Raw genomic sequence first — 27,891 nt, 5'->3', positions numbered from 1 at the left:
TACTAAAATATTCATAACAAGTCATTTCCCTTTTGTCTCTCACTTTCTTTATCTGTAAAATGGGAATAACAAAAAGTTCTTGCTTCCCAGCACAAACTCCTAAAGAGATTAATGACGATGACCGTGCTGTACAAATACTTACTTTAAAACAGAGATAAGTGGTGGTGGAACAAAAGTCTGGCAGAATTCCCAGGGCGCTCTGGGGTCAAATGGATTGCATATTGAAAAATTATCATCAGTGTTTCAAAGAAGGAGCACCACCAGCAATTAACATCAAAATAGCACAGATTTTTATTCTCCCCTCATTGGTCAACTGACTCATTCCTACCCATTGGCAAAAACTGCTTATGTCTTGAATGATAATTTTTTCCTACGTACAGATCGATCCAGGAGAAAACAGTATGCCCTTGAAAAATAGAAATCATATTGAAACAAGTGGATCCCATCTGCTAAAAAATAAATATCACGGAAAAAAGAAAAAAGAAACTGTACTCATTTGAATAACCACCAGGCATCCTGAAAATTAAGCAACATAATCCAGCTTGATCTTTTCAGTGATTTCTTTGACAGCCTGCATTTCATGCTGTTTCCAGAGTTTATAAAATGTATATTTGGAGTGATGACCTAGGGGCTAGTATCAGGCACTGAACATGTGCAGGGCAGTGCCAAGATTTCACAACCTGAACACTGGCAGTGACACTGAAGAACCGCTACTGATGGCATTCAGGGTTCTCAGGGCCAGGTGTTCTCATTTGTACTCCTGTGATTAAGGTGATAACCAAGGGAAGCACAGGTTCAGAGTGGAGCAAGCAAAGGCGGTAGAGCCTTTAACTGTAGAGTAGAGCAAACGAGAAGCAGAATTAAAGGCTTTTGGTGGAGGATGGTGCATTAGCCTGGACCATTCTAATCTTGAGGAGGGTGAGGAAATCCAGGGATGTAAATGAGTTTATGAATTGCAGCCACAAGGACTGTCTAATAGCAAGAGAAGCCTTCTTAGAGATCAAGGTGGTCTTGGCTCCTTCAGTTCAGTTCAGTTCGTTCACTCAGTCATGTGCAAATCTTCGCAACCCCATGGACTGTAGCACGCCAGGCTTCCCTGTCCATTACCAACTCCTGGAGCTTGCTCAAACTCATGTCCATGGAGTCAATGATGCCATCCAACCATCTCATCCTCTGTCGTCCCCTCCTCCTCCTGCCTTCAATCTTTCCCAGCATCAGGGTCTTTTCCAAGAGGTCAGTTCTTTCCATTAGGTGGTCAAAGTACTGGAACTTCAGCTTCAGCATGTGTCCTTCCAATGAATATTCAGGACTGATTTCCTTTAGAATTGACTGATTGTATCTCCTTGCAGTCCAAAGGACTCTTAAAAGTCTTCTCCAACACCACAGTTCAAAAGCAGCAATTCTTCAGCGCTCAGCTTCCTTTATGGTCCAACTCTCACATCCATACATGACCACTGGAAAAACCATAGCTCTGACTAGACGGATCTTTGTTGGCAAAGTCATGTCTCTGCTTTTCAATATGCTGTCTAGGTTGGTCATAACTTTTCTTCCAAGGAGCAAGCATATTTTGATTTCATGGCTGCAGTCACCATCTGCAGTGATTTTGGAGCCAAGAAAATAAAGTCCGTCACTGTTTCCATCGTTTCCCATCTACTTGCAGTGAAGTGATGGGACCAGATACCATGATCTTAGCTTTTTGAAAGCTGAGTTTTACACCAGCTTTTTCACTCTCTTCTTTCACTTTAATCAAGAGGCTTTTCAGTTCCTCTTCACTTTCTGCCATAAGGGTGGCGTCATCTGCATATCTGAGGTTACTGATGTTTCTCCCATCAATCTTGATTCCAGCTTGTGCTTCTTCCAGCCCAGCATTTCTCATGATGTACTCTCCACACAAGTTAAATAAGCAGAGTGACAATATAGAGCCTTGACGTACTCCTTTTCCTATTTGGAACCAGTCTGTTGTTCCATCTGGTTCTAACTATTGCTTTTTGACCTGCATATGGATTTCTCAGGAGGCAGGTAAGGTGGTCTGGTATTCCCATATCTATAAGAATTCTCCACAGTTTATTGTGATCCACATAGTCAAAGGCTTTGGCATAGTCAGTAGAGCAGAAGTAGATGGTTTTCTGGAACTCTCTTGCTTTTTCCACGATCCAACGGATGTTGGCAATTTGATCTCTGGTTCCTCTGCCTTTTCTTTTTTGTTGCTGTTGTTGTTTTGTTTTTTTGTTTTGTGTGTGTGTGTGTGTGTGTGTGTGTGACTTTATCTTTATTTTTTTTTATTTTATTTTATTTTAAACTTTACAAATTGTATTAGTTTTGCCAAATATCAAAATGAATCCACCACAGGTATACATGTGTTCCCCATCCTGAACCCTCCTCCCTCCTCCCTGCCCATACCATCCCTCTGGGTAGTCCCAGTGCACCAGCCCCAAGCATCCAGTATCGTGCATCGAACCTGGACTGGCAACTTGTTTCATACATGATATTATACATGTTTCAATGCCATTCTCCCAAATCTTCCCACCCTCTCCCTCTGCAACAGAGTCCAAAAGACTGTTCTATACATCAGTGTCTCTTTTGCTGTCTCGTACACAGGGTTATTGTTAGCATCTTTCTAAATTCCATATATACGCATTAGTATACTGTATTGGTGCTTTTCTTTCTGGCTTACTTCACTCTGTAAAATAGGCTCCAGTTTCATCCACCTCATTAGAACTGATTCAAATGTATTCTTTTTAATGGCTGAGTAATACTCCATTTTGTATATGTACCACTGCTTTCTTATCCATTCATCTGCTGATGGACATCTAGGTTGCTTCCATGTCCTGGCTATTACAAACAGTGCTGCGATGAACATTGGGGTACACGTGTCTCTTTCAATTCTGGTTTCCTCAGTGTGTATGCCCAGCAGTGGGATTGCTGGATCATAAGGCAGTTCTATTTTCAGTTTTTTAAGGAATCTCCACACTGTTCTCCATAGTGGCTGTACTAGTTTGCATTCCCACCAACAGTGTAAGAAGGTTCCCTTTTCTCCACACCCTCTCCAGCATTTATTGCTTGTAGACTTTTGGATTGCAGGCTTTCTGACTGGTGTGAAATGGTACCTCATAGTGGTTTTGATTTGCATTTCTCTGATAATGAGTGATGTTGAGCATCTTTTCATGTGTTTGTTAGCCATCTGTATGTCTTCTCTGGAGAAATGTCTATTTAGTTCTTTGGCCCATTTTTTGATTGGGTCATTTATTTTTCTGGAGTTGAGCTGTAGGAGTTGCTTGTATATTTTTGAGATTAGTTGTTTGTCAGTTGCTTCATTTGCTATTATTTTCTCCCATTCTGAAGGCTGCCTTTTCACCTTTCTAATAGTTTCCTTTGTTGTGCAGAAGCTTTTAAGTTTAATTATGTCCCATTTGTTTATTTTTGCTTTTATTTCCAATATTCTGGGAGATGGGTCATAGAGGATCCTGCTGTGATGTATGTCAGAGAGTGTTTTGCCTATGTTATCCTCTAGGAGTTTTATAGTTTCTGGTCTTACGTTTAGATCGTTAATCCATTTTGAGTTTCCTCTGCCTTTTCTAAATCCAGCTTGAACATCTGGAAGTTCTGGGTTCATATACTGTTGAAGCCTTGCTTGGAGAATTTTGAGCATTACTTTGCTAGCGTGTGAAATGAATACAATTGTGCAGTAGTTTGAACATCCTTTGGCATTGCCTTTCTTTGGGGTTGGAATGAAAACTGACTTTTCCATTCCTGTGACCACTGCTGAGTTTTCCAAATTTGCTGGCATATTAGGTGCAGCACTTTCACAGCGTCATCTTTTAGAACTTAAAAGAGCTCAGCTGGAATTCTATCACCTCCACTACCTGACTTCAGACTCCAGGATGTCTAGCTCTCAGTGAGTGATCACACCATCATGGCTATCTGGGTCATGAAGATCTTTTTTGTACAGTTCTTCTGTGTATTCTTGCCATCTCTTCTTAATATCTTCTGCTTCTGTTAGGTCCATACCATTTCTGTCCTTTATCGAGCCCATTTTTGTATGAAATGTTCCCTTGGTATCTCTAACTTTCTTGAAGAGATCTCTAGTCTTTCCCATTTTATTGTTTTCCTCTATTTCTTTGCATTGATCACTGAAACTGAGATCTTTGGAACTCTGCATTCAGATCTGTATATCTTTCTTTTTCTTCTTGCCTTTAGCTTCTCTTCTTTTCTCAGCTATTTGTAAGGCCGCCTCAGACAACCATTTTGCCTTTTTGCATTTCTTTTTCTTAGAGATGGTCTTGATTACTGCCTTCTGTACAATGTCACGAGCCTCCGTCCATAGTTCTTGGCTCCTTAGCAGAACTTGTACAATTTCTCTGATCTTCTCCAGCTCCAGCCAGAACACTAGGCCTGGCCCTAAGGTGGTGGTTGTTGTTTTTTAGTCATTAAATCCAGTGAGACTCTCTGTGACCAATGAACTGTAGTCTACCACGTTCCTCTGTTCATGGAATTCTTCAGGCAAGAATACTGGAGTGGGTTGCTATTTCCTTCTCAGGGGGATCTTCCCAGTTTTGTATAGTTTCTCTAATCCTTTCCAGCTCCAGCCCAAACCACAGCCTGAATGACAGCCCAGGCCCTAAGGAGCAACCTCTTTTTCTATGAACAGGCTCTTTCTCGGGTCTGGGTCTCTGTGCCTGCTCTACTTAGAATTGCCCCAACCCTTCCATTTCTGGCCAGCCTCTACTTGCTTTCTCTCTACTAAACACTAGCTTCCAGGCTGCTGCCATGCCCCCTGCTCATCCCTCATGAGCAGAGCCTTTCTATCTACTTCCATAATGCCACATGGTTACTTACACACCACGTATTCCTCACTCTTTATTACCTGTGCATGTGGTTTCCCCCAGATGATCTGCATGATCTAAGAGCTTAAATGGTCAAGCTGCTCTTCCCAAAGTATTAATTGTATCTCACACATATAAATGCTCAATAAATAACTGCTGAGCTTGTTTGGGGGTACCAGCAGAAGCTCAAGAAAAAAAAAAAAAAGAGGGAGATAGAGAGTAGGGCTGCATGCCTGAGAGAGACAGAGAGAAGATAATTTGAATCAGAAGAAAATCTAGAAAGAAGTTAGCTATTCAGGATATGTATACATTTTGTTGTTGTTATTTCAAAAAGGTAAATGTTTCCCACTTAAAATTAAGTAAACAAATAAACTGATGAATATTCAATGTCAGTAAGACAAGAGGGCGTGTTCAAGTTCTGGAACTGGATCAATGGTCTTTGAATGCTCCCTAGGACATGGAAAAGCTGTGTGTCCCCAATCAAGATAGTCTTCTTTCCTGTAAAAAGAAACACAGAGTTGTTGCACAGTTTATGGTGAGCATTAGTAGAAGGTAATCCATGGAAAAAATTTAGTTTACACATAGTTTGCTGATACATGGCATAGTGCATGCGTGAGAGCTCAGTTGTGTCTGACTCTTTGTGACCCCATGGTCTGTAGCCCCACCAGGAACCTCTGCCCATGAAATTTTCCAGGCATGAATATTGGAACAGGTTGCCATTTCTACTCTAGGGTATGTTCCTGACCCAAGGATTGACCCTGAATCTCCTGCATTGGCAGGTGTATTCTTTACCATTAAGCCACCTGGGAAACTGCATGGCATAGTACATGGGAGCTTTTTTGATAGTAATATTATTAGAGATAGCTAAAGTTGAATTTAAGCATATTTCTCTACAGGCAGTGTTCATTGAAGTCATAAAATATAATGGTTACCATAAATACATGGACCTGCTCTAAGTTTTCCTTAAGGGTGTTTATTCAGCAGGTTTAGGCTTTTTAATTTCATAACAATAATCTCTTCTCTGGTTTCAATCAACAACAAGCTACAATGAGTCTTGTTTAAAGCAAAAACCTACAAAATAGGGCAAAAGGGTAAGGGTAGACAGAGGAACTGGATCCTCCATGGGGACAGAAACCCAAAGAAATCTAGATTTTGAAGTGCATGTCCATGTTCACAGTACTCAGTGTCTTCAAACTCCTTTTTTAAGATTTAAAGACAAATTTTTTATCATGTGATAAAAGTGGCAGTTTCTTAGCACAGAATTTAAGCTTAAATTTAGAAATGGGAAGAGGTGTGTAACAAAGACAGCAATTTAAAATGACAGCCTCAAGGAAGGTCAAAGTGGAATTCTCATGGCATATTCTACCCAAGTTAGAACAACTACCACCTAACTTAAGAGCTCTTTTTTCTACCAGCATTCAAGGAGGGGAAATACACTTTCCAAGGACAAGTTTCCTGGCCAGTTTGTTTCAAAGTTTTATGTTGGGATTTGCAGTTGAAGACAATTGAGGAGATTTTTGCTTAAATTCACCCGGGCTTTTTTTATTGCCATTTTTATAATAACTATTGGTGCTTTGTTTTAGGAAAAGCTGCCCCTAACCTGTCTTGACAACTTATGTTCTATCAGAAAGTCTGGGAGACTTCCTGTTGGTCCAGTAGCTAAGACTCCCTGTTTCCACTGTAAGGGTCCTGGGTTCAACCCCTGGTCAGGGAACTAGATCCCATATTCCACAGCTGAAGGACCCAGCACGCTGTCACTAAGGCCTGGCATGCCAAGTAAATAAACAAATATTCTTTAAAAGAACCAAGAAAGTCTGCAATTATATCGAGAATACTATGTGGACCTCAGTGGCTGTTATATGAACAAATTATTACTTAACAGGTATGACTTTTCCATTACAACAATTATAAATGATAGGCCAAAGAACAGAAATATGGTCTATAAGCATTTATAAGATTTGCCATCAACTGAGCTGGGTGGCAGGTTCTCATTTAGTATGGAAGAAGATGAGTTCTTTGGAGAAAAAACATTTCAGCATTATGGTGCAGAATTCATTAAACCTTCACAAAAGATAGGTGATGATTGGGAATGGAGAGCTTCAAAGGACTGTTCTAATGACTATATATGCAAAACACATTTTCAAGTTAAAAATGGAACTGCAATGTCACATCAAGGAACATCTGTCCATGTACAGACATTTCTTCCTGTGGAGGAGGCTTTAGATTCCCACCCCCCGCCACCCCGCTCTGCCCCCGGATGATTTTGATGTAACCGAGACCACCACAGCAGCCAAAGTGATTAAATATGAATATCATGTCGTATATTCCTGCAGCTGCCAAGTGCCTGTGCTTTGCTTCAGGGCAAGCTTTTTAGATGGAAGACCTTTAGCTCTGAAGGACATCTGGGAAGGAGTTCATGAGTGCTATAAGATGCGGCTGCTGCAGGGACCATGGGACACTATTACTCAATAGGAGTATCTGATACTTGGACCAGATGCAATCTACAGATTCAGTATGATCCCTATCAAATTACCAATGACATTTTTCACAGAATTAGAACAAAAAATTTCACAATTCATCAGTTCAGTTCAGCCTTTCAGTTGTGTCTGACTCTTTGTGACCCCATGAATCGCAGCACGCCAGGCCTCCCTGTTCATCACCAACTCCTGGAGTTCACTCAAACTCATGTCCATCGAGTCAGTGATGCCATCCAGCCATCTCATCCTCTGTCATCCCCTTCTCCTCCTGCCCCCAACCCCTCCCAGCATCAGAGTTTTTTCCAATGAATCAACTCTTCACAAGAGGTGGCCAAAGTATTGGAGTTTCAGCTTTAGCATCAGTCCTTCCAGTGAACACCAAGGACTGATTTCCTTTAGAATGGGCTGGTTGGATCATATGGAAACCCAAAAGACCCCGAAACCAAAGCAGTCTTGAGAAAGAAGAATGGAGCTGGAGGAATCAACATTCCTGACTTCAGATTATACTGCAAAGCTACAGTCATCAAGACAGTATGGTACTGGCACAAAAACAGAAATATAAACCAATGGAAAAAGATAGAAAGCTCAGAAATAAACTCATGCACCTATGGGCACCTTATTTTTGACAAAGGAGGCAAGAATATACAATGGGGCAAAGACAGCCTCTTCAACAAATGGTGCTGGGAAAACTGGACAGCTACATGTAAAAGAATGAAATTAGAACACTTCCTAACACCATACACAAAGGTAAACTCAAAATGGATTAAAGACCTAAATGTAAGACCAGAAACTATAAAACAGAGGAAAACATAGGCAGAACACTCAATGACATAAATCAAAGCAAAATCCTCTATGACCCACCTCCTAGAGTAATGGAAATAAAAACAAAAGTAAACAAGTGGGACCTGATTAAACTTAAAATCTTTGCACAGCAAAGGAAACTATAGGCAAAGGGGAAAGACAACCCTCAAAATGGAGAAAACAATAGCAAATGAAACAACTGACAAAGTATTAATTTCCAGAATATACAAGCTGCTGCTCATACAACTCAATACCAGAAAAACAAACAACCCAATCAAAAAGTGGGGAAAAGACCTAAACAGACATTTCTCCAAAGAAGACATATGGATAGCTAACAAACATATTAAAAGATGCCCAACATCGCTCATTATTAGAGAAATGCAAATCAAAACTACAACGAGATATTACCTCACGCAGGTCAGAATGGCCATCATCAAAAAGTCTACAAACAATAAATGCTGGAGAGGGTATGGAGAAAAGGAAACACTCTTGCACTGTTGGTGGGAATGTAAATTGATACAGCCACTATGAAAGACAGTATGGTGATTTCTTAAAAAACTAGGAAAAAAACCACCATATGACCCAGCAATCCTACTCCTAGGATATATCTTAAGGAAACCAAAATTGAAAAAGCACACGTATCCCATTGTTCATTGCAGCACTATTTACAATAGCTAGAACATGGAAGCAACCTAGATGTCCATCAACAGATAAATGGCTAAAGAAGTTGTGGTACATATACACAATGGAATATACCTATTACTCAGCCATAAAAAGGAATGCCTCTGAGTCAGTTCTAATGAGGTGGATGAACCTAGAACCTATTATACAGAGTGAAGTAAGTCAGAAAGAGAAAAATAAACATCATATTCTAATGCATATATACAGAATATAGAAAAATGATCCTGAAGAATTTACTTACAGGGCAGCAGTGGAGAAATTGACATAGAGAATAGACTTATGGACATGGGGAGTGGGTGAGAAGTATGGGAAGAGTAACATGGAAACTTACATTACCATATGTAAAAAAGACAGCAAATGGGAATTTGCTGCATGGTTAAAAAATTCAAACAGGGGCTCTGTATCAACCTAGAGGGGTGGGATGGGAAGGCAGATGGGAGGGAAGTTCAAAAGGGAGGGTATATATGTATACCTATGGCTGACTAAGACTGAGGTTTGACAGAAAACAAAAAATTCTGTAAAGCAATTATCCTTCAATTAAAAAAAAAAAAAAAAGATTTGTCATCATGATTAGAGGCACTCAGCACTCAGGGGAACCAAACCATCCTGGCTCATTAGATCTGCAAGACCAAGTGTGTCTTCTGCCCTGTGGAATCCCCACTCACTACTCTGTGCCTAGCACAGTGTTTATGCTCAATGAACATTAATGGAATTGATCAAATGGGTTCTGTTGAGTTGGCTCTAAATCTTGCTAAAAGTTCTTGTCCAAGTTATTCAACTCCTCTGACCTTCGGTTTCTTTATGGGCAAAGTTAAAATAAGACCATCTATTCTATATCATCTTAGTGAAAATTAAGGTGGCACATAAAGCCGTTAGTGCAATGTCTGGTATCACAGGGATTCAATAATTGATGCTATTTTCATTTTCACTCTTCCAGTTATCGAGAATTGATCAGGGAACATTTTGGAGCTTATTTTCAAGTCATCACAATAGGCAAATGAAATGTATTGACAGTTATAGACATGCAATTATAACCACCTCAATAAGCTGAAATGGATAATCCTGGAATAAAATAAGAAGTGCAATAGTCAACCTCTGTTGTATTTGATGGCTGGAGGAGCTTTCTGAGGCTTGAATAGAAATGGACTCTAACCACAGTCCTAAGTCCTCCTTAACACATTTTCAGCAGTCATCTCACAGTTTTGATAAAGCTGCCTAATACCATTGATAAAGTCTGCTTTTTGTGGTAATACCTGTTAGGAAAAAGAAAAATTACAATAAAAAACACCTCATGCATAATATTAATAGAATGAGATTATGAATCTTTATGAACACAGACCACTGCTCCACTCCTAGCTCCATTATGGGGTACTATTAGACAAGTCAGGGCTTCCCAAGTGCTGCGAGCAGCAAAGAACCCACCCGCCAACACAGGAGATGTAAGAGACACGGGTTCTATCACTGGGTTGGGAAGATCCCCTGGAGGAGGGCATGGCAACCCACTCCAGTATTCTTGCCTGGAGAATCCCATTGACAGAGAACCCTGGAAGGTTACAGTCCATAGGGTAGCAAAAAGTCAGACACAACCAAAGTGATTTAGCACGCACACACACATTAGGCAAGTTAATCTTTCTAAACCGCAAGTTTCCCACCTTTAAATTGAGAGTGATTGTTACTCCAGATTGTTGTGAGCAGTGGATGAAATAATATATGTAATACATGTACATAATAAGTGTCTCTGTGCCTGTCAGATAGTAAGTGCAAAATGTTCTTCATCATCATCATCAAGATTGGGGAAATGTGAGTAGCTTTTGGTTGGCAAGACACTTTGATGTTACTTGTTTTTAGCTGAATCTAGACTGTTTAAAAATACTCACATTCATTGATCTTGTAGAAAAAGGAGGCAAGAAGAAAGTGTGAGTGTCTAGAACTAGGTTTATGCTACTTAGTTTTGTTTGGAAACTTAACCTTTATAATCCAAAAATGGAAGAGAGTTTACCAGTTTGCCTGTCCTAGAAGTCTTCTCCAGGATTGTCCAGAAATGTCCAAGGAGCAAGAACAAAACTCACTCTTAGACATACTAGTTTACATGTACACGAGAGCTAATCCCAGCACATTACGCATTTTTTCATACACAAAGTGTTTTTCCATTATAAAATACTCACAAAATCAAAACATTACCACCTCAAAACTGAAATGGTAAAGCAAATGGAAAAGGAAACCACCAGCAACAATAAACCCCTTCGTACCCCACCATCTATTTCCACAGAATGAATCTCTTGACCCCACAGCTCTTCTCTGCCAATTCTCCAGGACCCACCCCACCACCCCCAAATCCTGCTTCTCCCAAGTCTGTTCAATCAACCTTTCCTCCTGCCTCCATCCCTACCCACTCCTTTTCACTGTCAGCCTGCCTACCCATATGAGTGAGGAATTACATGGTAACTATCTTTTGAGATTTATCTTGATATTCAAGAAAGAAAAAAGGGGAAAAAAAAAAAACAGAAGCACAGAGAAAAGATAATGGTGGAAATAGCAGCCAAGTTGCTGACAATATCACTGAGATTCAGGACCTGATTGGACAAGAATGAAGGAAACTCAAGGTCCTTAGAGGAGCGAACTTTCAGTTCTAGAAAGAATTTTGGTTTAATCAACTCTGGAGAAGGAAGGCCATATAGTATATATGGGGCAAAAGTTCATAGTCATATGTTATCATCTGAAAAGGGATATCACAGGGGAAATTCTTGGCAGTTCACTTTATGTTTGGCTGGAAAAGTTCAAAGCCATTTGTTGCTTTCATAGCTGTATTTTTCCAAAGTCATTTCCTATTGATTCAACACACCAGGAAACCATGGCTGGGTTCGCCTTGCCAAATATGAGTTTCTACTTTGCTGACTGGACAGCATCCAAGAGCCACATTATATTGGAGACAATAAGCACCTTACCTTTGAAAGGAACCATTTGTGTAGGCCAGTGGGGAATGTCTCACACATTTCTTATCAATTCTGGGATTGAATTATCACCTTCCATCCTACTCTGCAATTTAGGCTGTTGGTTGCCCTGGCGTGGAAACAAGTTCTCTGTTCTGGGATGAGATGACCCAGTCCTGGTTACTTTGGGGGTCTTCCCAACAGATTCCCCTAAGGGATCCAGTATATTGGAAAACAAGTGTGTCAAAAACTATATACTTTAGAAACAGACTCTGGATGAGAGAATAACACAGAAGCCACTGATGTAATATTCAGACATACCTTTTGTAGTTTAGGATGCTTGATAGCATGGTATGGCAGGAGATTAACATAATAGAGGAACTGAATATGACCTTTAAAAGATTTCTGAGTTTTGGGATATTTATTTGTTACATGAGGATAATAATGCTTGTCCTTTTTACAGTGTTGTTGTGAAGAAAAAATAAAAATGTGTACAAAATCACTATGCAAAATAGACAAATGGAGATTATTTTGTTAGCCTGGAAAAAAATTGCACAGTTTGATTTAGCCAACAGGAAATTTGTCCTTTAGAGACTGAGTATTAGAGAATAAATGGCTTGTTCAAATGCATTTCCCAAGCTTACTGCTTTTACAGGTAGGAAAGGAATGGCATGACTGTTTTTATTTTGCTTTTATAAAACCAGGTAGATGGAGCTGAATGGACACTTAAATCTCCCATTGGGAAGTACAGCAGAGCCCAATCAATCATTTGGAGGCTGTTAAATGACAAGGCCAGACTAATGACTCAACTTATTTGACAACTGGCAAATGACAGACTGGCCAAAACCAAGACTTGGAAACATCGGAGAGGATCCAAAATAAATCTTTGAGATAGCTCCAAATCCAATCCCATCCATTACCAACCACACCTGCCTGCAGCTAGGGTATCTGCCTTATGCCAATGGTGTTGCCAGGAGTTCTATGCTAGGAAAATAAAAACAGATTATAGAGAAAACATTACTGGAATGATGCAGAATGGCTGATGTTTTCCAAGGCAAGTTGATGAGCAATTACAGAATCCAGCTCTAAAATAACCCTCACAATGCCACTTCACTCATGTCTCTAGACAAGCACTTGCATTTTCACGCAGAGTTGAGAATGAAGTACATAATTTCCATCCATGAACTTTACTAAGAAGAACTATGTACAGAACATCACTTAGTGCCAGGATGACTTTGCATCCTAGTGATGGACATAGACTCTTCTTCTTTGACCACAAGATTGCAGCATTATGGGCAGGGTGCTATAGGAACCAAAACTGTAGAATTTTATTTCTCCCAGGATGTGAAAGGAAGGACAGGAGAGGCTTTGTAAAGAAAGTGCCATGAGCTGAGTCTTGAAAGATGAGCAGAAGTTAGCTAACAAACTAAGGGAAAAGAATTGTAGAGATATGGACCATGCAAAGGCAGGAGAGAGCAGCTACACCCGAGAACAGAAGGTGGTGAGTGTCGTGTGCAAAGACTAGTGTAGCCCTATATTTTCAGTCATGCCTCCCATGTTTCTCAGGAAGAAAAAATATTTCCTGAAATGCTGGGAGTGGTTGTGGTGGGAGTTGGGGTGAGGCAGTGAATGATTGATAGGAGTAGGTCAGACCTGAAGAATAATCAAACTAGGTTTTTCTGAAAGTCAAGTTTCTAAATACTAGTGTGTCTGTGGTGGCTGTTAGCAAGTGCAGGGCTATCAGAAATGCCCCTGAGTTCTGGAGGACAAGACAAGTCTTGTGCTGGGAATAAGATGCTTAATCCTTTGAAACTTGCATAAAATATGTCTCTCCTATGACATTCCTTGTATCTCGGCTTCTACCTGTGTCTGCTCCTGCATTTGGATTGGGCCTCGCATTATATTTGTGTTCATCCTCTGGTTAACACCACCTAAATCATTGTCGAAAATGAAAGCAAGTGATCCATCCAAGCATCAAGGCCATCCAAGTCGAGGGACTTCCAGGAGTATGAATGATCTCTGTTTGTTTGATGGTAGGAACAATCTGTCCTTTTTATTCAAGTTGTCTATGGGCCATTGACACAGCAGTGATATTAGACTTAGAACTATATCCTAGAAAAGTGGTAAGAATAAAATTTTTAAAATTTAAATACAGTTTAGTTGTTGTATATGACCTTTGTTTCACCAAGATTGGGTAAAAACAGTGAACTGCATTATAAAGCAGAAATGAATTACTTCACAGAGGCCTCTAGAGCTATTTGATCTAGATTTCAAAAACATAAAATTATTAACATGATAGCAAAATAACTTATTTCTAAATGATTTGTACCAGATTCTATGGGCTCCACCATATGTGATATTTGTTAAGACCACACTGAATAAAAAGATACAGATCAACCTAATATAACTAGTTAAAAACTAGCATCAGCATAAAGGAGGGATTTTTTATTTTATTTCTCAGAAAAATAGGATAGTTTTAGTTTTTTACATCAGAGAACATAAAGGTATAATGAGTTAAATTGCCTAACTCATTCTTTGTACATGTACAAAACCTTTAAAATTTTCCCAAGGAAAATAAATTTGAAGTTCAAAAAGACAATCTTTGGAATTTGAAAGAAAATAAGGCTGCTTCCATGTTCAGAAAGAACTGAGCTAATTATTGCTCCTAAAGGTGACATCATCCAATCTTGATAAGAAAATCTGACCACACTGTTTTATATCCAACTAAACCTGCCTGACAACTTGGAATGCCAAAATGATCATTGTAGATTAGTGGAGAATTATATTGAAAAGAATTATAAAGCTGTATGTGGGCCCAGCAATGATTGTCATGGGCTGGGCGAAGGGCCACAGGCATATATTTGTCATCCCTAAGCTGGCCCTAAGCTAGGCCATCCTGAGCTGACATTTCCCTGTGCCCACCTGTCTGTCAGTTAACTCATTCTTCAGTTTTCTTTCTGAATTTGTCTGCTCATCAAATGCTAAGTCAGCACTGTTCAATTTCGGGTAAGTCCCCAAATGAAGCAAAATCTCTGGAGGATACAGAAGCTGAAGACATTTCAGAGCTTGATACAGTGCAGGCCGTTTTGTTGTTGTTTATTCACTACGTTGTGTCCAAGTCTTTTGCAATCGCATAGACTGTAACCTGCTAGGCTCCTCTGTCATGGGATTTCCCACGCAAGAATACTGAAGTAGGTTGCCATTTGCTTCTCCAGGGGATTTTCTTGACCCAGGGAATGGCCATTAAAAGAAAATTTTGCCTTCTACCAAAGGTCAACCTTCCAACTCCAGAGTATCATGGTAAGTGTATTACTCGCTGTAACCTATTGCAAGTACGGTACAGACTGCAATGCACATGACAATAGCTTATGATATGGAAATGATGTTAACAAGAACCTGCACTAAAAAGACAATTAAATAATTTGGAAGTAATTTGGTAAAGATAAAAGAAATTGATGGTTGCTAAATACCCTCAGCATTTTCAAGTGCTCTGTCTTATTTAGCCCTTGCATCAGACCTCTGAGTAATAATAACAATCATTGCTGAGAACTTACTATATACCATGTAGCTGTTTCAAGCCCTTTATTGTTATTAAGTCATTTAACTGTCACTTGGTTTTCACAACTCTACACTATAGTTCTATTACTATCCCATTTTATAGCTGACAAAACTGAGTCACAAAAAATCTAAATGATTTGCCCAAGATTGTTCAACTAAGTGATGAAGCTGGGATATGAATGCAGGCAATCCTTTGAACTGTGGTGCTGGAGAAGACTCCTGAGAGTCCCTTGGACAGCAAGGAGATCGAATCGGTCAGTCTTGAGGGAAATCAACCCCAAATACTCATTGGAAGCTGAAACTCCAGTATTTTGGTCATCCGGTGCAAATAGCTGACTCATTGGAAAAAGCCCTGATGCTGGGAGAGATTGAGGGCAGAAGGAGAAGAGTGTGTCAGAGGATGAGATGGCTGAATGGCATCACCGATGCAATGGAAATGAACTTGGGCAAACTTTGGGAGATGGTGACTGACAGGGAGGCCTAGCGTGATGCAGTCCATAGGGTCACAAAGAGCCAGACATGACGGGGCAACTCAACAGCAACAATAATCCGAGGCCAGAGCCCACACTCTTAAGCAGCTACGGAATTTATTTTTCCAGTGAAGATACTGAGGCTTAGAACAGTGAAGGAACTTGGAGAGCTAGTGAGAAGGCTAAGAATTAAAACTCAGATCTGCCTAACTCCAGCCTCCACATTCAATGGACCACTCCACGCTGCTAAGCACAGAAATACAATTTGTTTGAGTATTTAAACTACAAGATGCTTAAAGAAGGTGCAAACATCAAGCTCTTCTGTTAATTTTTTTTCTTATTAAGCTTAATTCTGCAACTAATCAGATATAAAACAAGTGAGGAAACTCCCTTCTAGTTCACTAGACAATAGGCTTTTACCGGCTAGAAGCCAAGCCCTGAGTGGATTTCTCTATTACCTGAGTCAATTAAGTGTGCTTCAGACAATAAAATGTCTAAGAAGGAAAAAAAAAAAACAGTTTCAAGAAAAATAAATACAATTGTTTTCCTAAACAGAAGGGGATGCCCAGTAGAGGATGAAGGAACAGTGAAAGAGGCGCAGTGAAGCCCTTGGTGGCTCTACTCATTCACCTTCCATAGAGGGGATGGAAATGACTGAGAACATTTCCCACTCAGTCTTTCAAACACAAAGAAATACCAACTAGAATCTGAAAATACACGGAGGCAACAAAACAAACTAGAAATGAGCAAGCAAAATGGGCAGAATTGGACAAAGGATTATTTAGGTAAACTGAATATGTTCCGATTCACATAATAGCATCCTGATGTATAATTTTCTTATTCAGAAGTGTTTTTACAGTAGCCAAAATATAAACGAAAGCATATTATTCTCTTACTGAGTGAGGCCAAGTGTCTATCAAGTTAAATCCTTTCTCATTGTGTCTAGATTCTCAAGAATCCCAACGCAATGACATCTTCACATTCCTAAACTATCATTTCTTTACTGTGTAATCAATCTGTAATTCTTCCAAATTTTTATCTTCATAAACAATCAATAAACAAACAACAACATAACTACCAGTAGTCGACTCTGAATTGCTGGCTATTGCAATGCTAGATTTTGTTAATCATATGTTGCGAGTGTAGAAATCAAGATTGAGTATTTCAGTAGTCCAGCTTTCTAAGTGGAGCCTGTCATGTTTCAAGACTCAAGAACTATTCACAAAAGCAGAAATGCCAGCACTGTCCAGGAAAGAAATGTGTGTAATGTCTCCCAGCGTTTTCACTGTCTATCAGGGTTCAGAAGTGACCGTGACCAAACAATTATTTTAAAAATAAGAATACCTCTCAATCAAAATCACTGAATGTAACTAATCATTCTCCCCATGCATTTTAAAATGAACATGTCATGAGGTCTGAGACATTGACTCTCATCTAAATAAGCTGTTGGGGAAAAATTCTCAGCTTTCCCTTCTGCCCTGGTCTCCTGTTGGCAGTCAGCTTTCTCAGCTCACTTACCTGTTGACTCCTGGATCATTTCAACATGTGGGCTTTATCATGGGCACACTGTGCTTTCAACTAAAGCAAACCCCCATGATCTTGGAGCCTCTGTCCATATCTCTTAGCTCAGATTCCTCAGTGATAGAAAATAATGGATTCAATACCTCCATCTCCAACCCTATAGGGGCTGGGTCTATGTCCTGCCTCTGGAGAAGCCAAAGATATAGCCTCTTTTTTCTAGGATAGTTTCATCCTTTCTTTCTTTACCACTGACATCATTAAGAACTGAAAAACAAGACTTTCTATTCCTGCCTTAACTTCCATGAAACTCAGGGAGAAGTTAAAGACCTAGATTATGATCATAGGGAAACCATAGAAAATTCCTACATTAGAAGGTTTTTTCTCATACCAAGATATCCCATATTAAAGGTAATCCAATGCAGACTGTGATAATATGGTTAAAATGTTATTGCATGCTTCTTGGACTTAATAGTAAGTATATGTTTTCTAGATATTCAGACATGTGAGTTATTAAAAATGTGTTACTCATTTATTCATTCAGTGTTTTCATTCATTGATATTTATTAATACTTTCTAAGGTGTACGGTTACGCAATGGACAAAGCATATTCCTTGGCCTCATGAAACACGTTCTAATGGGAACAGAGGGTAGCAAGATAAATAAGCAAATGATATAGTATGATAGACTAATTTCCAAGAAAAAAAATATAAGAGGGAAAGGGATATGAGTACTGGGGGAGGGGGAGTGATTTTAAATAGGAGTGTGCTTTTTTCTAAGCATTCCTTAATTATAGAAATTTATAGCATAATATTTATAAAAATAAATCCTCTAACAAACTGGCCATTTATTCTTTCTTTCTTCATGGCATATGCTGTGGGAAATTTTGAAATACCACAGAGATCAAAGGTGGAAAATAGTTCAAGTTGATAAAGTTTATAAGCAGAAAGTTGCATGTTCCATATTGCTAAAGAATTACGAAACCAAAAACTTATTTTTTACCCAGTTAATCCCTGGATTCTACTAGAAGATAGTCTGTTGAAGCAACATAAAATGTCAGTTTGCAAGGAATGAACAACTAAGCCTAACCTTTTAAAGAGCTTTCAAGCTTTTGGCTAAGTTTATCTGCTCAAAGAATTTCACCGTTAAGTTCTAAACTCTCCTTTCCTTTGATAGCTAAAACTGCAATCTGAATCTCTCTCTATACGGACTGCAAAAAACTGAAGAAATCCCCTCTAAATGTAGCCAGATTCCTTAAATACAAGACTTGTAGCAAATTGATGGCTAGAACTTTCCCTTTTGTCCTTGAATTGCAGCTAAGTCCTAGAACTGAAAATAAGGTGCTGCGTACCACATTTTCTAAAGAGAACTGCCAAAAACAGGGGCCATGGAGCCCCCCTCAGGATTTTCCAAGCCATCACAGAAGTGCTGAGTATAGTCACCCAAGGCTTCAACCATCTTCTCCCAAGTCTGTAAAATCAAAGAGCTGGGAAAGGAAATGAAATCAGGTATAATCTAACTCTCCACTCATTACTTGATAATTCTAAATTCTGAGATGGGCTTCCCAGGTGGCTCACTATCTGATAAAGAATCTGCTTGCTAATGAAGAAGATGCAAGTTCCATCCTTGGGTGGGGAAGATCCCCTGGAGAAGAAAAAGGCAACCCACTCCAGTATTTTTGCCTGGGAGATCCCATGGATAGAGAAACCTGGCGGGCTACAGCCCATGGAGTCAGTCATAACTCAGAGACCAAACAACAAATTCTGAGATGCGAAGATTGGATTGATTTGCCCAAGATTGCACAGCTGGACAGTGATAAAATTGGGACTAGATTGCAACTAGTCACCTCCTCATCTCACTGCTGCTGCTGCTGCTAAGTCGCTTCAATCGTGTCTGACTCTGTGCGACTCCACAGACGGCAGCCCACCAGGCTCCCCCATCCCTGGGATTCTCCAGGCAAGAACACTGGAGTGGGTTGCCATTTCCTTCTCCAATGCATGAAAGTGAAAAGTGAAAGTGAAGTCGCTTAGTCCTATTTTCGCGACCCCGTGGGCTGCAGCCTACCAGGCTCCTCTATCCATGGGATTTTCCAGGCAAGAGTACTGGAGCAGGTTGCCATTGCCTTCTTCCCATCTCTCTACTGCCTCCAAATCAGACCAGTCCTTTATGCTACACTTAAGCAAATTAGGGCTTCCCATGTGGTTCTTTGGTAAAGAATCTGCCTGCTAATGCAGGAGACCTGGGTTCAAACCCTGGTTCAGGAAGATCCCCTGGAGAAAGGAATGGCTACCTACTCCAGTATTCTTGCCTGGATAATCCCATGGACAGAGGAGCCTGATAGACTACAGTCCATGGAGTCACACAGAGTCAAACTGAGCGACTAACACTTTCAACCAAAGTAGGCTAAGTCAAACAGCTTATGCTAAAGTTAATAGATAAATTCCCATCCTTGAAACTCATTTACATTAGAAATCTTTACAGCTGTCCTCAAGAGATATTAATCACAGATGTTCATATAGATTAAATGGCATAAAAAATTGTCATTTTTTCCAGTTTTTTCCAAAATAAATTATAAGTGCCTTGTAGACAACTATTTTGAAAACACAACTCATTTGAAAAGACCCTGATGCTGGGAAAGATTGAAGGTGGGAGGAGAAGGGAACGACAGAGGATGAGATGGTTGGATGGCAACACCAACTCAATGGGCATGAGTCTGAGTAAACTCCAGGAGTTGGTGATGGACAGGCAGGCCTGGCATGCTGCAGTCCATGCTGTCGCAAAGAGTCTGACGCAACTGAGCAACTGAACTGAACTGAACTGAGACAACTATACTCATGCCTCTCTTTGGTTTTCACTCACTCCATAATCTAATATTCCAGGATGGAAAGTGCTCCCTAAAAGATTTAAATTTGTTACCATTACTTTTCTTGACTGCAACAAAAACAAGTAATTGAGGCAACTGTGCCCTTTCTTAAGTGTGCAAAGAGGGGTCAGGAAGTGAAGAGTTTTGAAAGCTGCTTGTCATGCTCCCATTACTACACTGATTACTGGAACAAAAAAGGCCAGCATGGAGCCACCCTCTGGGTTCTCATACACAAAATCATCAGGTTCCTTTCACCTTGTTTTTTTAAGGCTTTGAAACCAGATTTGGCAAGCTGTATGTAGTCTCAAATCCTTTACAGCGGGTACCAAAATAAATATATAAACTCCTGTAGATCCCCACAGCTAAAGAAGAGAAAGGTTTGAATTAGGGCTTTGCCTTAAATCAAAGGCTGCCTTGCTGTAATTACTGCCACAATCGAGATAAGAAAGTGCATCAACAGTTCTATTAACATAAGCTTTGTGCTTCCTCCGATTGCCAGCACCCCTGTCTAATTTCTCCCGAATTAAGGCTGTTTCAGATTTCTCTGCAACAGATTTGGAGTTACTATAGTTGCCATATACATAATAGTGCAGACTTCGTTGACAGAAAGCCCAAATCAAATAGGAGCAGTCAAGGAAATTTTAGGTAGGAATATACAATTATAATTAATAAGTCAGAAATACACATAAGAATCCTTCAGAAGCAGCTTTGGCCAGAGACAATGGCTTTGTAAAAGAAAGAACAGCTTAAGAAGCTCTAGTTGCTATAACATCAACTTAACAAGACTTATTTTTCTAATAAAGGGCCTCAGAGTTTAATAAGCTCGAAAATTACTGTTACACCCTAAAGGTAAAAGTTAAGATCAGAAGAGTTTAAAAGTTAATAATAGTGAAGGCCTTAATAACAATTTACTCAGAAATGTTTTTGAGACTAAATTCAATACTGAAAATAACAGCCAGTTAAGTGAGAAAAAAATGTTATCAAACAAGAATATGGGTTCACTTAGGAAAGCATAAACAAGCAGTCTGGAAGAAGTATTTCAATGCTCTGTAATCCATCCCAAGAAGGGCTTGTACAAACTGTAGAGGAAAGAGCAGATCATAGAAAATATAAGGTTGAAGCAAAATTCTAGAGCTGCAATGCTGCTGCTAAGTCGCTTCAGTCGTGTCTGACTCTGTGCGACCCCACAGACGGCAGCCCACCAGGCTCCCCCCTCCCTGGGATTCTCCAGGCAAGAACACTGGAGTGGGTTGCCATTTCCTTCTCCAATGCATGAAAGTGAAAAGTGAAAGGGAAGTCGCTCAGTCATGTCTGACTCTTAGCGACCCCATGGACTGCAGCCCACCAGGCTCCTCCGTCCATGCAATACCTGCACTCTAATGTAAAGATAAGGGTATAAAGACCATTATCATAGAATTCATGAATCAATTTAGAATTCAGTAAGCAGACAGCATTCCTGGAGGAGGGCACAGCAACCCACTCCAGTATTCTTGCCTGGAGAATCCCATGGACAGGAGCCTGGTTGCAAAGAGTCAGACACAGCTTATGCAACTCGGCACACATGCAAGCAGAAAACATTAACAGCCTGTGATACAACACCGTGGGATTCATTATGGAAAGACTATAGAATAATTTTTTAAAAGTTACTTGCCTAAGAGAAATTTCAGTTTATGAGGTGGGAAATAAGGGAAGAATAAATATAAAAATGAATGTAGGAATATAAGTACTGGAAACATGGAAACATATGTTCAATTACTCTCTAGGTTGATGACTACTAGAGAAATCACACAGGAGAAATTCTTTCCTTCTTACTCTTTCTGTCTTTCTTATTCTTTGTTCTATATGGCAAGATTTGCATAATTGAAGAGAAAGTGAGTGTCAGAGTGATGTGCTTGTATAACTTATTCTCCTTATGTATGACAAACTAAACTTATTAGCTTATCTTCAAAAACTGGAGCTCTCAAAGGACATATGGTTAAAGGGCACTCTCTTATTCCTACATCTCTTTAAAAATATCAACAAAAACCTAAGAACCTATGGAAACATGTTCCAAGACTCTCAGCTTTTTGACCCAGCAATAGGAGCTGAAAATGATGTCATTTTTTACTACATTTGGCCCACTGATAAGATTCTGATTTGGTAGAATTTGTTTCCAATTTTTGGAAAGACTTTTTTTTTTTTTTTTTTAGTTTTTTTAAAATGTTAAAGCCCTTAGGTGGAAAATGCTCTCTCCAGCTTGCTATAGACACTACTGCTCCCAATTATTTACAACTGGTCTAATTATCTCATTTATTTTTCACCTGCCAGTCCCATGTCCATATATGAAATTATGATTCCTATCTTAGGGTTACCTCCTATGCTCCAATTTTTTAACTCTATATACATATAAAAAGAACCTATTACACAGATCATACAAAAATTTAATCAGCTATCTTTCCTAGATCTTTTGTATGTACATACACACACATATGCACATACATACGAAAGATTTAGGAAAGGTAGCTGATTAAATTTTTGTATGATCTGTTTAATAGGTTCTTTTTTAAAAAAGCCAATACAATCTCAAGTTGCACTGAGAAATGTCCAATAGCCACATTTCTAAACTTGAGTGGACAATGAATTTAGATTTTGAATTCTGGATATTAAAAAAAGAGAACTTGGACAAATTAGAATATGACATGGATGTAAAAGATCTGTAAATCACATTTTAAGAGAACATTTGACCAAATTATGGATAGGTAACCTTCAGAAAAAAATGTAGGAAAAACTGCCAAAAATTGCCACGAGGAAGAATATATGGATTTGTTATGGATTTGTTTTGCCTTACTATATAGAAAGCAGAACTAGAACCAAATTTGGTTATAAGCATAGCAGGTTAAAGAATATTAAAATTGTATTTAATGTAACTATGATTTTTTGAGTATTATAGCCATTCAATAATAAAGTTGGTAATCCTAGAGATGATGCATTTTTCCCTATACAGATATTTTGATGAGTGGAGACACTGGGTGAGTGGTTACACTAATTCAGTACTTTACAGTTCTGTCCATCAGAATCACCTGAGAATCCTTTTTTTTTTTTTTTAATTTGATACTACTGGCCCCATTCCAAACATACTAAGTTAGAATAACTGGGACTAAAACCTGGAGGTCTCTATTTAAAATGTCTCACCAAGACATATCTGACTGTGCAGCAAATTAGTGTTTGGGTCTCCAACTGCAGGATAATACATCTGTAAGACATGATTTCTGTCATCTTGTTCAAATATAAAAATCTAGAATCATATGAAAGTTATTTGTTTCAGGATCTATAGTTCAAGAAAAAAAACAGCTTCTTCTGTACATTTATTTGGATGACCTAGAAAGTCATGCCATCCCTTTGAAACCTCAACTGTAGAATTAAACTGTTGCTATAAATATTTATAAAACACTATCTTTCAGTAAGTCTTTCCCCTACCAAGAGAGTAAATTCAATATCCTTAGGAGCATACTTTGAAAGAATGAATTGAACATGATCATACTTCTCTCTGCACATATAAATGCTGAAAAATTATTTGTATCTCTGTTATACAGTTCTAATCTTTTGATTATATTCCTTACATTTTATAAAGAGTAAGAACCTGCCTGAATCAAGAAGGTAGGCATTCATATTTAAGGTAGCAGTCATGGGCTGTTGGGATAGAGTTTCTTTCTCTGCATTTTTATGAGGCTTAAATATTTTTTTTGATGGAGATTAATGTTCCCTCTATAATTAAGTATAAACCAAGAATTCAATCACCTCCCCAATTATCAGTCTGTACTTAACTCGTCACCAACTTTAGATGAACATGTTGATAAAGTGTCTACTGAATGAAGATTTCACTTTCAAAGAGCTCTTTTTCTGCTTGCTGTTTACTACGTATGAATTATAATTGACAACTTGAAGGTTTTTTTCATGTAATTCACTTGTGCCAAACTGGCCGGTTATCACAGAGATGGAAGAGTCTTTGGTTGTGACAGACAGTAAAAGAAGGAAAACAATTAAAAGTTCAATAAATCTTTGAACCAGGTGATAGCTAACATGCTTTTCAGCTCTAAAAGTCTAAGGCTCTCTGATGTCTAAACAAACATATTGATTCTAACAATACAGCCTTTGGTAACTGACATAAAGAGCAAATAGGAAAAATAGCTTATGTTTGAGAGACAATAACTGTGGCCACAAAACCAAATGTCTGGTCAGCTGAAAGAGAAAAGAGAGAAAATATGCAAATAAAAGGAGATAGGCTTTGGGAGTCCTTTTGTGAAAGACCCTGACTATTCAATCCTCATCTCTTCATTAAATGATTTATCTGACTGTTGCTCCAAACCATGGAAACTAGAAGTATTTGGAGTCTACATACATATTAATTCAGCCAAGTGGGTCCCACAAACATAAATAAATTGCCACAGACTGGCAAATAAATTACCTGAAAAACAGACATACGATAAAGAACAGATAGATACAGATGGATAGATAGTCAGTTGATCTCTGAAATGGCCCCCAAAAATGGTGGTCAAGTGTAACAGAGGTGTGGGTGGTATGAGTTTACAGCTTTCTACTCACAACACAATATTCCCATTTGTCTTACAAAAAGTGAAGAATGAGTAGAATACCTTCTATTTCACTAGCCCTTGTGTGTGTTTCCATGGCCTTCCAAATGAGCTAGATTTCTTGTTTGGATCCCTTCCAGAAACCTCAGAAGACCTTCTCTCTAATAATAGCATGGTTCTTCTAGATTCCTCTTGCTTCCACCTCACCTGATCACATGGTTATATTCTTCATTTTTTTTTCTTTCCCCACCTATTTATTTGATCATCTCAGTTCTGTTCAGTTGCTTAGCCATGTCCAGCTCTTTGCAACCCCTTGGACTGCAGCACACCAGGCTTCCCAAATGAGAGCTCTTTGCAGGGATTTTTATAGATTTTGAGATGCCATGAAAATCAGCTTCTGTAAGATGACACTGGAAAAGTTTTACAGGCTAAATTGAGGAGGGAAAGGTTGTAGGAAGCAAAATCAATTAGGAAGACTTCACAGTGGCCCAAGTGAGAGCAACTGAGGGCCTGGACAAAGTGAGGCAGTGGGCGCAGACAGGCAGAGTGCAGTGAGAGGAGGGAGAGCATGGAGAAGGGTGCAAAGAGATGCTCCTCCCTCCACCTACCGCCTTCTGGACCAGTCCAAGAAGTGCAACAGGGAGGAAAAACCACGCAGTCTGACAAATAAAGGTGTGGGTGGCCCGGGAACAACCTATTGAGAGACTGAAATTGTGGTTCTTTCCCTATAATTTACATTTTTTTCCATCCTACTCACAGTATTTAGATATTTGTTTTTGTTTTCTACAGCCATGTACATTTCTGTCACAGTAAGGTAGCATTGAAATTAAATGCCTTGCAAATTTTTCTTTGTCAAAGAAGGTTTTACTATAGCTGGCTACTATCAGGAAGGTTATTATTACCCTGCTGTCCTCTTTCTGTAATTCCAACTTCTCCCTTTAATTTTTCTGATTATTTTGTGTGTGCTCTTTCCATTGCCTACACAGTTGACAATGTATTTTTTTTCTCTTTCTTTTTTTTATTAGCTGAATTTTGTAGCAGGTTTATGAAACTTAACCCCCTGTATAACTGAGATATGAAGAGAAAATGAAAGTTCTTTAGGGTTCTCTGAATCTGGTCCTCTGTTTTTGGTTCCCTCCCCACTCCATAACCAGAAACAAATTAACTAAATTCGGTTAAAACTTAATCTCATCTAATAGTGTTGGCTTCCCCTTTAAAATATGCAGTGTTTCAAAAAATATCATTTAGTCTCTAAGCTAGCCCAGCTCCCTGCACTTCCTTCTGTGATGACATGTGGAGTGTGATGGTGGGTGTTGGGGGTGGGAATAAAGCTTTTGAGTCCTCCTGGAAAAATAATCAGAGTCTTCAGTACAATGTTCTCTGCTTCCCCAGGTCTCCATGGCAACACCCCTGGCTCCTGGGTGCTGTTTGCCCTGCTGCTATGCTGCATAGCTTCACTCTGTGTCAGCAGGACTCTGATTCAGTCTCCCCCAGCTTTGACAATGCCCAGCACTCTATCCTGGTTAATTAACCCTGTATCAGCATCATTCCCATTGGCCACAGTTTTCTGCAAGACGCCTTAAAGCCTCCTTTCAGTCCATGGTCCAGGTGGTCCCAGCCTCACACCACCTGAAGAATCACTTGGTGGGCCTCTGGCTGGCTCTTGGGTTAGTTTCTCACTGCAGGTCCCTGGAGGCAGTTCAGGACTGTCATACTGAAAGATCTCCCTCTTCTGACAATCAGGCTATGTAGCTTCAGCCAGGCCCAAGTTTGGTGCAATACAAAGCTCAGAGGTAATTTCCTATCCCTGGATAGGGAGCAGGGAGAAAAACTGCTGCCAGCCCTCTTTGCCTTCAGCATTACCCTCAATAACCCGACTCCTTAGGAGCTGATGGGGTAGACAAGCCAATGCCACTGTGACGTTCATTAGATGCATGATCTAACGAACATGGTAAGTTACCGACTGGCTCTGTGTACCAGTTTCCTCTACAATAAAATGGGAATAAAATAGTAACTGACTTCACTACGTCACAGAGTCATTGTGAGGATTAAACAAAATGATATATTCATATACACAGAAGTCGTGTGTGCTCACTCAGTCATGTCTGACTCTTCGAAACCTCATGGACTGTAGCCCACCAGGCTCCTCTGCCCGTGGAATTCTCCAAGAAAGAATACTGAAGTGGGTTTCCATTTTCTCCTCCAAAGGATCTTCCCAACCCAGGGATGGAACCCCCAACTCTTGTGTCTCCTGCATTGGCGGCAGATTCTTTATCCCTAGAACCACCTGGGAAGCTCATACATAGAGGGACATAGACCCAAAAACATAAATGCTATTTAGTAAGTTAACACTTTCCTTCTTACAAATCTTTGGGGATAAAAAAAAGAGGAAGGTTTTTATTTCCTTCTTCATTAATATCCTCTTCCAGACTCCAGTCAATCCTAATGGCAAATGTTACATTTTCTCTGCGCCACAGGAGAGCTTGAGAGACTGAATCCTCCAAGCTTGGTTGTGGCAATGCTGAAGAGGAGATCGAGGAAACTGGGAGAGTTCTCTCTCAAGGCAGAAGGCTAGAACTACAATCCTGCTGGATGATCTTACGATGGCATAATGGAGGCTCAACATTCTCTTGGTCTCTCCTCAGTGTTCCTTCCTAACAAGTTATAATCTCTGCCCACCTACCCACTCCCATCTTCCAGGTAATTCGATGCTAAAGCAAGTTAGGTCAGAGGTCTCAAGAAGGAAAAGGAGAACAGTGCATTCAAAATTTTTAATGTTAGTCTCTTTCATTTATAGTCCAGCCTTACTGTCTGTATCTTAAAAGCTGAACAAGTAATGAGAATTATGTTCAAAGTTCTCTGATCTACCAAGTTTAGCATTGGTACAGCATGCCCTTCAGTTTTAAATTCAATAAATGCAACCTCATCTGTTGCCAATAGTATGTGCCAAAATATACATATGTTATAAACTATCTCTTACTTTTTTCCCCTCAGGGTATTCTCTGTATGATTAAATAAGTTTCATTAAAGGTGACCTATTATGGACAAATTATCAAAGAACAGCAAAAGAGCTCAACAGATACCATATAATATGACTATTTAACTCTTGCTAAAAGTAATAAAGCTAACTATGATATTAAGTAGAAAGGAAACATAAAAAAAACTTCATATCCTTAATAAAACTCATGAGTAAATTATAATG

General features: G+C 39.4%; 1 long non-coding RNA gene and 1 pseudogene across 1 annotated transcript in view; both read left to right on the top strand.

The window, feature by feature from the left end:
• Positions 1 to 27,661, top strand: part of LOC133249316 (uncharacterized) — a 39,752-nt gene extending 12,091 nt beyond the window's left edge. The window contains exons 2-3 of the long non-coding RNA XR_009736908.1: positions 14,928 to 15,012; positions 27,167 to 27,661. This is a non-coding gene — a long non-coding RNA (uncharacterized LOC133249316). The remainder of the gene's footprint in view (positions 1 to 14,927; positions 15,013 to 27,166) is intronic.
• Positions 6,767 to 7,590, top strand: LOC133250070 (ubiquitin-like-conjugating enzyme ATG10; annotated as a pseudogene).
• Positions 27,662 to 27,891: the final 230 nt, after the last annotated feature.

The sequence above is a fragment of the Bos javanicus genome, chromosome 6, assembly GCF_032452875.1.
Source record: "Bos javanicus breed banteng chromosome 6, ARS-OSU_banteng_1.0, whole genome shotgun sequence".
NCBI lineage: Eukaryota > Metazoa > Chordata > Mammalia > Artiodactyla > Bovidae > Bos > Bos javanicus.
This window is presented reverse-complemented; position numbering and strand designations above follow the sequence as displayed.